At 38.0% G+C, this 13,413-nt stretch overlaps 1 protein-coding gene across 1 annotated transcript in view; it reads left to right on the forward strand.

Moving 5' to 3' along the window:
- Positions 1–13,413, forward strand: part of large2 (LARGE xylosyl- and glucuronyltransferase 2) — a 292,118-nt gene that overhangs the window by 50,219 nt on the left and 228,486 nt on the right. The window lies entirely within an intron of this gene.

Consider the following 13,413-nt stretch of genomic DNA (forward strand, 5'->3'; position numbering starts at 1 on the left):
TACATTTACTTCGAGAAGCTTAGAGTTTTCCTCTCAACAGCATACAGTCTTCTAGAAGAGGATGAGTGGTTTTGATATATTTAGAAACATATATCAAGTATAAGGCTATGATGACAATGACTCCTCCATTACCTTAAATGGAAACTTGAACACACTCAGATAAGTGCAGCATATGTTGTGTGTGTGTGTATATATATATTTTAATGGCACATAATATATACCAGGCTATGTATAATCTTTACCATTTATCTTATTGAAGGTGCAGTTGCAGGGACTTTTTAGTTCTTAAATTTTTACATACCAATAGACAGGTTTATTTAGTAAAGGCGTGTTGCTGATATCTAAAAGCTGTCTGGAACCCAGATAAGAGAGAACTTATCAGAACGTTCAGTAACATATCTTATAATTCTGAAAAGGTTACCGAGTGGTCAGACCAAAGTGGAACCAAAAAAAAATGTTATTTATTTTGGCATAACGATTAACCTCTGGTAAATTTGTTTTACACCAATTTAATTTACATGACCCTGTGAGCTTCATGAATGTAAGATATGGCAGTCAAAATAAAGCAAGAATCCCTTTTTAACCAAGGCACTGCTTAGTATTAAATACTGTTCACTCTGGAATTTTATTGTCCACACTGAACTCGCATCATCTTAGTGTCACTTACTGGTCACAGTTGCAAAGACAACAAACAAGAAACCTAGTTAGCTACACCAGGACCATGCAAAATTTGACAATGAGGTCCATTGTGACCCTTGCTTTAATTGTAGTGAACATAAGGGTTTACTTTACAACACTCTCAATTCGACAAAAATTAACATTGCTTAACTATTCCTGCTATATGTTGTACAAAAATGATCTCAGACCACCAAGAAATCTTGACAGGCTAAATATGTGAGACCATAATAATAATAATAATAATAATAATTTTGCCCATTTCAGGGTATATCTAGTGTTGGAATGGTGAATATTAGATATTCATATATATTTTCAAATGTGTGTGTGTGTGTGTGTATATATATATATATGTGTGTGTGTATATATATATATATATATATATGTGTGTGTGTGTGTGTGTATATATATATATATATATATATATATATATATATATATGTGTGTGTGTGTATATATATATATATATATATATATATATATATATATACACACACACAGATGCATTCACTGGCCAATTTATTAGGAACACCCATCCACTTCTTGTTTTCTGCAGTTATCTAATCAGCCAGTCCCTTGACAGCAGCACAATGCAGATACAAATCAAGAGCTTCAGTTAATGTTCATTTCAAACATCAGAATGGGAAAAATTGTGATCTCTGTGACTTTCCCTGTGGCATGGGTGTTGGTGCCAGATGGACTGGTTTGAGGATTTCAGAAACTGCTGATCTCCTGGGGTTTTCACACACAACAGTCTCTAGAGTTTACACAGAATGGTGCAAAAAACAAAAGACATCGAGTGAGTGACAGTTCTGTGGGTAGAAACATCTTGTTGTTAAGAGAGGTCGGAGGAAAATGGCCAGATTGGTTCGAGCTGCCAGGAAGGATATAGCAACTTATAGCAACTCTTTACAACTGTGGTGAACAGAAAAGCATCTCAGCATGCAACAGCAGAAGACCACATTGGGTTCCACTCCTGATAGCCAAGAACAGGAATCTTAGGCTACATCCACACGACAACGGCAATGAGATTTTTTTTTTTTAAATATCGTGTCCACATGGGCTACGGATCAGTAAAATTTCAGGTTCATATGGCAACGCAACACTTGCTGAAAACGATGCAATACACATGCCACACCACTACGGGCGCTGTAAGACGGTCCCATCGGAGACACCAGAACAATAGAAGAAGTAGACGCATGCGCATAAACCCCTTCTTCTGTAGCATTAGCCACATAAAGTTTTGATTATTAATCAGTAGCGTAAAACGAAAGACGCGGAAAGAGGAATGAATGGGAGTAGATGGAAGCCGGTATGCCAACATTCTGATATCCTCCAGAATTCTTTAATGGTCCGGAATAAATTGAATGCTACACGTTGATGGATTACTTTGTTCTTCTACGCCCTTTTTGAGGAATGTATTGTCGGACTTAAACCAACATCTGAAGAGGTGAGATCGCTCCTTTTTTTTTCCTATTTTTGCTGGCGGGATTGTTTTTGTTTTTGGAAAGCGCACTGGCGGTGCGCGGTTTGGTACTGCTTCCGCAGTGTTTGGACTAAAGACTCTTCCCTAAGGGCTATTCTCTCACTCTCTCTCACTTTGCACCATTACACAATAAATATTCACAGTGAAAATATTTTGTAAGCGCGTTTCATGAACCAAGTTATAGGATTTGTTGACAACTCGCATCGAGTTCGTTACACTTCTACCCGGCGTGAAGCACTGACAGTCATGTGGTTGTGACGTCATCGTAAACAAATCCGTTCTACTCATCCAGACGACTTCACAACGGCGCCATTGCCAGATTTTTTCACTTTGGAGCCCGTTCTCAAAATATTTCGTTTTGGGGCACCCAAAACACCGGTGCCGTGTGGACGCCAGGCCGAAACGATAAACAATTTTATCAGATTCACCTGAATCCCTTGCCGTGTGGACAGGGCCTTAGAATCAAGAACAAGTTCATATTAAAGTGACAGTGAGTGTAGTGTAATGTCTCATTAGGTCTTGTTAGCTCAGCAGGAAACATTTAACATCTAAGAAGAATGCAATTTGTCTTTATACTCTTTGTTAACCCTTACACAATGATGGGATAGTCTGGTTTTGCTTGTGGTTTTCAGTGTTTGTATGCTGAGGGATGGTGGTACTGTTTTGCAGACATGTTAAAATGTAGGTAATTATACTGGTTGGTGTTTGTTGTAGTTTATATTCACTCATAAACCCCTGGCGAGCCTTGGCTCCAGAGAGGCTGATCGAGGACAAAGGTTTTGGGTGGGTGGCAGAAGTTATGCAGGACCTGTTGGGAGGTGTAAGGGGAGGTCAAGCACACAAAAGTGGACCAGAGCTCTGACAGTAATGTGTACTGCACTCAGGAGGTGGTGTGACCTCCACTGCCTCGCATCAAACCCCACCCCGCACTACCCATCTGGGGCTTACTGATGCTCCCACAGAGATTAGGCTGTGTGTGGGAGACGAAATGTATAAAGTGCTAAATACTCTTCTCATGCCAGGCCTGAACGAACTTAACACTTGTTTTCACACACCAAAGCTCAAAACAGAATGTGGGACCAATACACTGGGTATGGTATAATGATTACTTACAGTACCAGTCAAAAGTTTGGACACACTTTCTAATTAAATAGATTTTCTTTAGTTTTATTAATTAAAAGTCACTTCATGTCTTAAAGTAATGATGGATGTCGTTTTTCTTTACTTAGTTGGGCAGTTTTTGACATAATATGGATTACGACAGTTGTGGAATAGGGCTATTTACTGTATTTTTAATATTTACTATTCACTGATCTCAAACACATTAAGAAGGCAAGAAACTAGTCCACTAATCAATTTTTGATGAGACACACCTGTTAATTGAAAAGCATTCCAGGTGACTACCTCATGAAGCTGGTTAAGATAATGCCATTAGTGTACAAAGCGTCATCAAGAGAAACTGTACCTACTTTGAAGAATCTAAAATATGAAACATATTTTGCTTTTTTAAGCACTTTTTTTTGTTTCCCGCATAATTCCATATCTGTTCCATATGTTATTTCGTAGTTTTGATGTCTTCAGTATTGTTTGACAATGTAGAAAATAGTCATAATGCAGAAAAATCTATGAATGAGTAGGCGTGTCTCAACTTTGTAACTGGTGCTGTATATATTTATACCACCGCACTGTTGAATGCTTGAATCTGGTTGTTCAGAAGGTGTTTATTCATTTTCCATAACAGCAGCTAGGAACGTTCTGGCTGCAAGACAAATCACATGTTTATAATAATGAGCTTGTTTCTATATTAACACTTAAACCAAATCTACAACCCCAAATCAGAAAAAAAAATGTTGGGACGGTATGTTGAAATTAAAACTGAAAACAGTGATTTCTAAACAATCTCTGACCTGTATTGTACTCAAAACAATACAACTACACATTATTTGATGTTTTACCTCATCGATTTTTTTTTATATAAATACATTTTAGTTTTGATTCTTGCAACACATTTTTAAAAAAAAAAGTTGTAACAGTAAAGCACTTACCACTTTGTAATATTTCAGTTCCTTCTCACAACACGTAAAAGGTGTTTAGGGACTCAAGACACCAAGTGAAGTGTTTCAGGTGTTATTTTGTCCCATTATTCTTGCAAACAGATGTTAAGGTGTGCAGAACTACAGGGTCCTCGTTATCATATTTTTTGCTTCAAAATTCACCACACATTCTCTATTGGGGACAGAGGACAGGCACACTTCTTCCACAGCCATGTTTCTGTAACGTGTGCAGAATGTGGATTTGTGATGTCTTGAAGGCAGCAAATGTTGCTCCAAAATCTCAATGTACTTTTCTGCATTAATGCTGCTCAGTGGCAGCTCCAGAGATTTTTCCTTAGGGTGGCAAAGGAGGGGCAGAGGTTCCAGGAGTGGGGCATAGGTTGTCGATGCAGCAGTTTATGCAAATCGTAGAAATCATTTTTTACTTACGCTCAAGAAAGACTCACAATCAAGTCATCTTGTCAAATATGTATTAAGCTATTGTACCATCAAGGAAAATGGATTCAACCATCTAAACCATCTTTTCTGAAAGTATATTCCCAAGCAATGAATGGAACTATTCTGCCCTAGCGATGTATCAAAAAATAGTCAGATAGCGAACGGTTTAGATTGTGGATCTTTACTGAAGACTTCAATACAGATGTGTTCATCCTGGATTTCTGTAAAACTAAAAGAAACTAATTAAGTATATCACTAAACTGAATAGCACACAGGCGAAAATGCGAGCTAGGCTGACCTGCTAGTAATGCTAACACACAACACACAAGTTGTTTACTTTCTAAAGCCGATCACTTTACAAAACTATTAGCTTTCATTTTGTTGCCTAGCATACACAGAAAGTAAAACATAACTTACAGGTATACCTACTACTGGAACCTAGCGAGACAGCACTCCATACATCCAACCAATGACTGTATAGCCTACTGCATCCAACAAAAAACTAACGTTTTAGAAAAACTAACATCTCTGATTGTAAACTGTCTGCAATATCAATATACATTAGAGATCAATATGAAAAGTTATTAGTAGATTAAAACCATGTCATGTAGCTATTGTATGTAAATTAAGTGCAGTTTCCAGATATAGCTACATATAAAAGTTCTAAAAGGGTAATCTGTCTTTGTCAAATGTCAACACATTAAACTACCATACCACCACTGGCTAGCTAATCTCACTAAGTAGCACAGGGGCGCTAGTGTTAAGGTTCCCTGGCACAAAAGCAAAACGGACCCCACCAGCACATTTTAACTGAATGATAAATACATTACCTCATTAACAGTATAGGTAGAGCATAATGCCAGCCTTGACAAACGTTAGTTACACATTGATTAGCGAGCTACTGCTAGTGTAATCTCTGCAAACTAAGGTCAGGACAGATCATGGGACAGATAGCTAACTAAAGCTTCTATGTTAGCAGAGCAAGACTAGCGTGCTAGTCTAGTTGCTGACCGACCAATATAAAAAAATATTGATAATAAAGATAGCTGGGCTAAAAGAATAATTGAGTACCAAAATGCATTTAACATAGAAAGGACAAGACTGTGTTCTATCAGGTGAAAACAATTTGACCAACCTCTTTGCTCCAGCACGTTGCCTCATCAAAAGTCGAGCATTCAGAAGAATCATAACAGAAGAACATCTCTCTCTGGGTGAAACCATTTCAAAATTCCGGGGGTGGGGTCGGGTGTGAAATAACGTAAATAACAGTAGGTAGAGATGAGATGAGGGCTTAGTATCTCTGTAGATAGATAATTGAATTTCAAAAATGTGTTTTAATAAATAATTCTTTTTAAAATAGGGGGGCAACTGGGGTGGCAAGACATATTTTTACAGTGGCAACTGCCACCTTTTGCCACCCTTAAAGGAACAGTCCACCGTATTTCCATAATGAAATATGCTCTTACCTGAATTGAGACAAGCTGCTCCGTACCTATCCGAGCTTTGCGCGACCTCCCAGTTAGTCAGACACAGTCCGACGCGCTGTCACTCCTGTTAGCAATGTAGCTAGGCTCAGTATGGCCAACGGTATTTTTTGGGGCTGTAGTTAGATGCGACCAAACTCTTCCGCGTTTTTCCTGTTTACATAGGTTTATATGACCAGTGACATGAAACAAGTTCAGTTACACAAATTGAAACGTAGCGATTTTCTATGCTATGGAAAGTCCGCACTATAATGACAGGCGTACTAACACCTTCTGCGCGCTTCGGCAGCGCATTGATATCTGAGCTCCGTATCAATGTGCTGCCGAAGCGCGCAGAAGGTGTTAGTACGCCTGTCATTATAGTGCGGACTTTCCATAGCATAGAAAATCGCTATGTTTCAATTTGTGTAACTGAACTTGTTTCATGTCACTGGTCATATAAACCTATGTAAACAGGAAAAACGTGGAAGAGTTTGGTCGCATCTAACTACAGCCCCAAAAAATACCGTTGGCCATGCTGAGCCTAGCTACATTGCTAACAGGAGTGACAGCGCGTCGGACTGCGTCTGACTAACTGGGAGGTCGCGCAAAGCTCGAAGAGGTACGGAGCAGCTCGTCTCAATTCAGGTAAGAGCATATTTCATTATGGAAATACGGTGGACTGTTCCTTTAAAACCGTGCCTGATGGTGCTATCACAGAACCATAAGTTACTTTTTCCAGGATCACAGACACAACCCCATACCATGACACACCCTGGCTTCTGGACTTTTGTTACTGATGGTAACAGTCTGGATGGTCCTTTTTGTCTTTGGTCCAGAGCACACAACATCCATTTCTTCTAGGAAAAAAAAAAGACCTGGAATACTGATTCGTCTGACCACAATACACATTTCCACTGTGCAATGGTCTATTCCAGATTCCTCTGAGCCCAAAGAAGTCAACAGCATTTCTGGACACAGTTAACATAAGTCTACCTTTTTGCACAGTAAAGTTTTAACTGGCACTTGTGGCTATAACTCTGTAGTTTAATATTTTATTTCTACTATTGTTTAATTCTTATTATTTTCTTTTAATTCTTTTAATTCTTTTTATTAATTATTTTAGAATAAAGATAAAATTATTTTATGTAATTTTATTTCTCTATTGTTTACTGTTTTTGTTTTTACTTCTGTAAAGCACATTGAACTGCCATTGTGTATGAAATGTGCTATATAAATAAACTTGCCTTGCCTTGTAGTATAGTGCTTAACAAAGGTTTGTCAAAGTAATCCCGAGCCCATGTGGTTATATCAGCTATAGATGAATGATGGTTCTTGATGCAGTGCTGTCTGAGGGATCGGAGATCACGGGTGTTCAGCTTAGGCTTGCACACTTGCCCTTTACTCACCGAAATTCCTTTAGATTCCTTGAATTGTTTAATGATATTATGTACTGTAGAGGGTGAAATAATAAAATCCCTTCCTATCTTTATTTGAGCAACATTGTTTTTAAACATTTCAATAATTTTCTCATGCATTTGTTGACAAACTGGAGATCCTCGGCCCATCTTTGCTCTTTAAACATTAGGCCTTTCCTGGATACTGATTTTGTACCAAATCATGATTACCATTACCTGTTGACATCACCTGTTTCAAAGCACATCATTATTTAATTGTTTTACCTCATTAGTAGCCCTAAATTGCTCCTGTCCCAACTTTTTTTGGAATGTGTTACAGGCCTGAAATGCAGGAATGGATGTCTATTAACAAATGAAATGAATTTGACCAGACAAAACATTAAATATCTTGGGTTCATACTGTCTGCAATGACATACAACTTTAAAGTAAATGTAGAAATCATTGGTTTCTTTTTTTAATTTGCATTTTTCATACCATTCCAATTTTTTTCTGATTTGGTGTATTGTGTATTGTGGTCAGATTGAATGCACTGCATAAACAAAATTTTAAAGAAGTGTGTAATTGTTATGCTGTGAGATGCTTATTCATATACTGTAGTTGTAACTTTAAAGTTACAGAGAGGTTAAAGTTAAAGAAGCTGGTGAGAGATTGTGTGTGTGTGTGTGTGGGGGGGGGGGGGGGTATTCTAAATGTCATGATATATGATAATGTTAAAGTGCATGGCTTGCCAAAGTTCCTTTTGATTAAAATGCCACCCAGTGTGACTGTATGTACTGCATGCACAGGCTACTTCATAAATATATAACATATTGAAAGGTAACATTGACAGTTAGTATAGGTAATCGTATGGGGCCGAGTAAAATTAAGGATTAATTTCATGAGTGATTTCGAAGTTTTGAAAATTTCAAAACTTCGAAATCACGAGTGAAATTGATCCTTAATTTTACGAGGAACCATACGATTACTTGTTTATAATATATAGGGCCAAATGCATACTTCGGAAGCCATTCAAGTTCACAACATTTGTCATTCACGTTTTCTGAACCAATCAGGCCGCAAGACTATCTTGCACGTTTGAATCAGTTTCTAAAGCGTCTTTCATCATGACACAGCGACACGACACGAGTATTTTGAAAGTGGTTTACAAAATTTTATTGGAACTTCTTTACAAAAGCCATTTTCTTGACAAAATTTGCTAATTTTTGTAACCGTAACCAAGCAACAAACTAGCCAATAGCATTTCAGAAATACGGCCCCGTGTTAAGGAAAAAAGCCCTCCTTGATTGACCAATCAGAATTGAGTATTATAAATGATATTAAAATCCTGATCTAAAAATCTCATCTCATCTCATTATCTCTAGCCGCTTTATCCTGTTCTACAGGGTCGCAGGCAAGCTGGAGCCTATCCCAGCTGACTACGGGTGAAAGGCGGGGTACACCCTGGACAAGTCGCTAGGTCATCACAGGGCTGACACATAGACACAGACAACCATTCACACTCACATTCACACCTACGGTCAATTTAGAGTCACCAGTTAACCTAACCTGCATGTCTTTGGACTGTGGGGGAAACCGGAGCACCCGGGGGAAACCCACGCAGACACAGGGAGGCCTTCGCCGGCCCCGGGGCTCGAACCCAGAACTTCTTGCTGTGAGGTGACAGCACTAACCACTACACGCCTGATCTAAAAATATTTAGTTTAATAATGGGATGTGCCTTAGGTGAGTTCATTAGTTGTTACTTCATGTTGGCAGGCTCATCATCTCTATGGGCCAGATGTATGTACGTCGGCAGGTGCAGTCCAAAACACAATTTGATGTAGCCACCAAGTGTCCTCACAGTGTCTGAAATTAACGGTTAATTTACTGTAGCCCATCATGCAAACTGCACCTGGTGACTACCTACTAAATATTAAATGTTATGTGTAAATTGCAGTTTAAAAGCTGCAATGAATAAATGAAGTTCTTAAATGAAATAAAATAAAGACTTGTCAGAACAAGTAAACAAACAGTGTGGGTGGTAATAATTACAACGGATAGCCAATGCAATTTAATTAATAATTGGTTTTTTAATGAAAAGACTGCATACAGAATTTTAACTTCATTTAAGAAGTTTTCAGTTAAATTGTAATCCATTTTTATCTTGGATCACATTTTGAAAACTGGCACTGTCAAAAAGTCATATTTAGTACATTTCTTGTATAGTTCTAGGAATGCACTATGATCAGGGTTGCCAGATCTGTATGAAAGAAGCATCTCAATTATTAAGACTATAAAGCAATGCACCTGGCAAACACTGGCTCAAGAAACACACACGGTGCTAATTTACACCTGGCAAAACTGGCTGCTGTCATTTCCTAGCATTTAGGACAATGAATGGAAGAAGCAATCAACCACACTTCTCATTTTCTCATGCTTTTTTGTGCTTATTTCCCACTTTTTTGTGAAATGCATATGTATGTGCATTTCGTGAATAACCTGCAAAGATTTTTTTTTTTTTTTAAGTGTAGAATCAGGCCTAATTACTCCTGAAAACAGGCCCTGAAAGGTCCCCAAATCCCTCTATTCCAAATTTCTATCTCATTTCACATTCAAAACCCATTACTGTATGAAATAAAAATAACACTAGATAGATAACAAATTTTCATTCCCACTCAGCCTTCCATAATGGAAAAGTAACAGATACAGTATTGTGTATTCCTACACTGTAAAAATGAAAATGTTGAGAACTCAAATTATCAAGGCAACATGATGCAGTAGATTTTTGAATTGTCTCAACTTTTGACTACTGTTGTTGACTTTACTACAGTTTTCAAGTTTAGATGAGAGTTCTGCAGACTTGAATTTTCTTGTTCACATAATTATGATATTCTTGTGAGGCTAACCATGAAATTCTTGCTTCAATAACATGTATTTCTATCTTCAACAAATACAGAAATTCCTGCTGAATAAACATACAATTCTTGATTCAGTGAAAGAGAAATGTCGCTTTATAAATCGATTAAAAATGCATGTTAAATTTAATATTTAAATAAAATGAAGAGCACAAAGCATTACGTTACCTGACACAGTTTATTCCTCTTGGTAAACATTGTTGTGAACAGGACATGCGTACATAAAATAATTGCTTGTCCAAGTGTATCTAGAAGTTGTAAATGAGCAATAATCACAATGAACTAGACAAGTTTAAAATTGCACATACACTGAAATTTTAGTAACAAACTTGAACAGGCAAAACATTGGTTATGTGCCTCTTACAAATCTTGTAAAATGATTGTGACAAATGCATTCAAAAATGTCTAGAATTTGGATTATGTTGCACAACACGTGCATTTTTCAAATGCGTTTAAGGTCTTTGAATTTAAGAATAAAACAATTATAAAACTCCACCGCCTCTTGTTAACTGACATCCAACAATATCAAAAATGTATATTTCACAGGCAAACTGGAGTTGCCTGCTTAAAATGACTGCACATGCAAGATGGTACATACACCAAAGTTTTACTTGAGCACGAGCAACAAACAGGAACAGTGGAAACAGTCAGTATATGCACCTCTTGTAAACTGGCAGCTAACATTTCCAAAAGTTTCATGAACCTTTGTTTCAGAGGCAGATATTTGCATACTTAAAATGACTAACTCACAGCAATGGCTTTGTTTTGAGAGACTTTATGCGCTGTGAGCATCGAGAGCCAAGCTCAAAAAAGATAGTCTGAAGTGCTTCAAAGGTATACCTCATCTCCTTTGGATAATCAATGTTCGTGGCATACAGAAGGCCAAAGAGGTATGCAAAGGCAGTACTGAGGTCTGGTAGGTCATGTAGCACAATGGCCCTTTCCAACACAATAGCCATGTCTCGCACATTTGGTGAAATGACAGCATCATTGTCTTGGAGGACAGTGAGGATGGCAATAGACACACCTCTGAGCACTCGTTCTTCAGGGTCAGTGTCCTGAAGTAACAAACACATGATTGAATGTTAAAGAAAACTGAAAGACAAAATACATTTCTTCTTATAGATAGTTTTCACTGACATCACGGCATTCCGGGGAACGCCCCCCAGCCGCCATCTTGCGGGGCAAACAAAACGGACCATTGCCACTACCGGCTACGTTATCTCGGACGAATTTATTAAGTTATATAGTCAGTTTTCTAAAATAAAGATCAATGTCGGCAAAATCAAGCAAACGGAAGTATATGGATACATTGGACGACATCTCACGACAACGGTATGCAGCCAAACTGTCCTTGATTGGGGGAATTGACCCCTACGAAGTGGACAAAGAAGCATTTTCAAGTGACTATGCAGGGCTGCCATCCATATCGTACCCTGATATTGTGAACTACTTTGTGAATACTAAAAGCGCCTACACACTTGACGACCTCAAAGCATACAAGTCGCTGGAGTCATACAATTATTTTGTCTGTGGCTGGGTCCGCGAAGTCCACCATATAAAAACAAGTGAGAGCCGTGTCCTAATTACAGCCAAGGTATGTAAACATTGGAATTTTAGAGCTCTCAACACTGCATATAAATGTGTGTGTATAATATCGAGTTGATTTAAGACAAATTTTACATCCATTAGTGGTATTACAGTACCATGTCAGTATAAACTTAGAAACGTGACAAACAAGCGATATTGGTGTACATTACAATGTAAACGTACACTCAGCGGTTCCAGTTAGGCATTCTCTAGAGATTGTTTACACGATGTTTTGGTTTCCAAAAACAAACTTAAACACAATTGATTGTTTATTTAAACAACTTACCACTTACAAAATGATCGGAGCAGACTTTGCTGTGTCTGGAAGGCTGAAAATCCTTGCGGTTGATTCTCGCAAGCCATAGGTTTCTCCTTTGTATGCTGAGTTTGTTTTCTCGCCTTCGTGCTCCCGTACAGTGGGAATTCCATAAAAGCTCCGCTTGACTTCATCATCTGACCTATTACGACAGCCGTGAATACAACAGGTGTGTGCCATTGCTAGCTTTAAATAGTAATAATGTAACTATAAATGTAAATAATATATAAATAAATGTAACTCGCGCGTTACAATGTGTGCTCAGTGACCCGTACGGTAAGCTTGCCCCGTAAGATGGCCGCCACCAGGGAATCCCCGACTCTGTGACATCATGTGAAAACTATCTATTCCAACCTAAATTTTAGTATCATGCTACTGACCCTTGCCATTCAGCTTGTGGAAGTTAAAAAAAAAAAAAGAAGCACATTGAATTACCTGTGTGGGAAATGTGCAATATAAATAAACTTGCTATTGCTATTACTCACTGAACACTTCAAGAAGAATTTAGCAGTGTCATCCCAAACAAAAATGGGCAGGCCCCTCAGTGCTGCTGTCTTTCGGTGAGACACAATGTCCAGTGTCTAACAATACCCAGTGGAAAACACACAAGCATATCAATTAGTATAGTGCCAAAGTGAATTGATACAAAATGCAAAGGGAAAGAGGGCAAGAAATCCCACTGCAATCCTGCATTAATTTGTACTTTTACAAATCAAAAATACTGTAATAAATTTTATTCTGTTTCAATTCAGAACACCAAAGCAGTGACTGGTACCATCAATTTTTACTGATGCATGTCCATCAAAGCATTTTTTAGCTTTTCTGTCTCTCTGGAATGAAAAAAGTATATTCATGCTTTCCTAATAATCCTGGGCAAATATTTCATATTTTCAACAAAGGAAAGAGGTGTGGGCGGCCACATCATCTTTGGCTACTGAACACAGCAAGTGTTCAAGGTTTGGCAGTTGAAAAGCATGACAGGTTATTTTCCCTCAACTTATGAATGCTTTTTAGCTTCAGGCACATCACTTACCTGTTCATCAAGGTTATCAAGGAGGTCTTCCATCTTCTGACCAAA

The sequence above is a fragment of the Neoarius graeffei genome, chromosome 6 (assembly GCF_027579695.1).
Source record: "Neoarius graeffei isolate fNeoGra1 chromosome 6, fNeoGra1.pri, whole genome shotgun sequence".
Classification (NCBI taxonomy): Eukaryota; Metazoa; Chordata; class Actinopteri; order Siluriformes; family Ariidae; genus Neoarius; species Neoarius graeffei.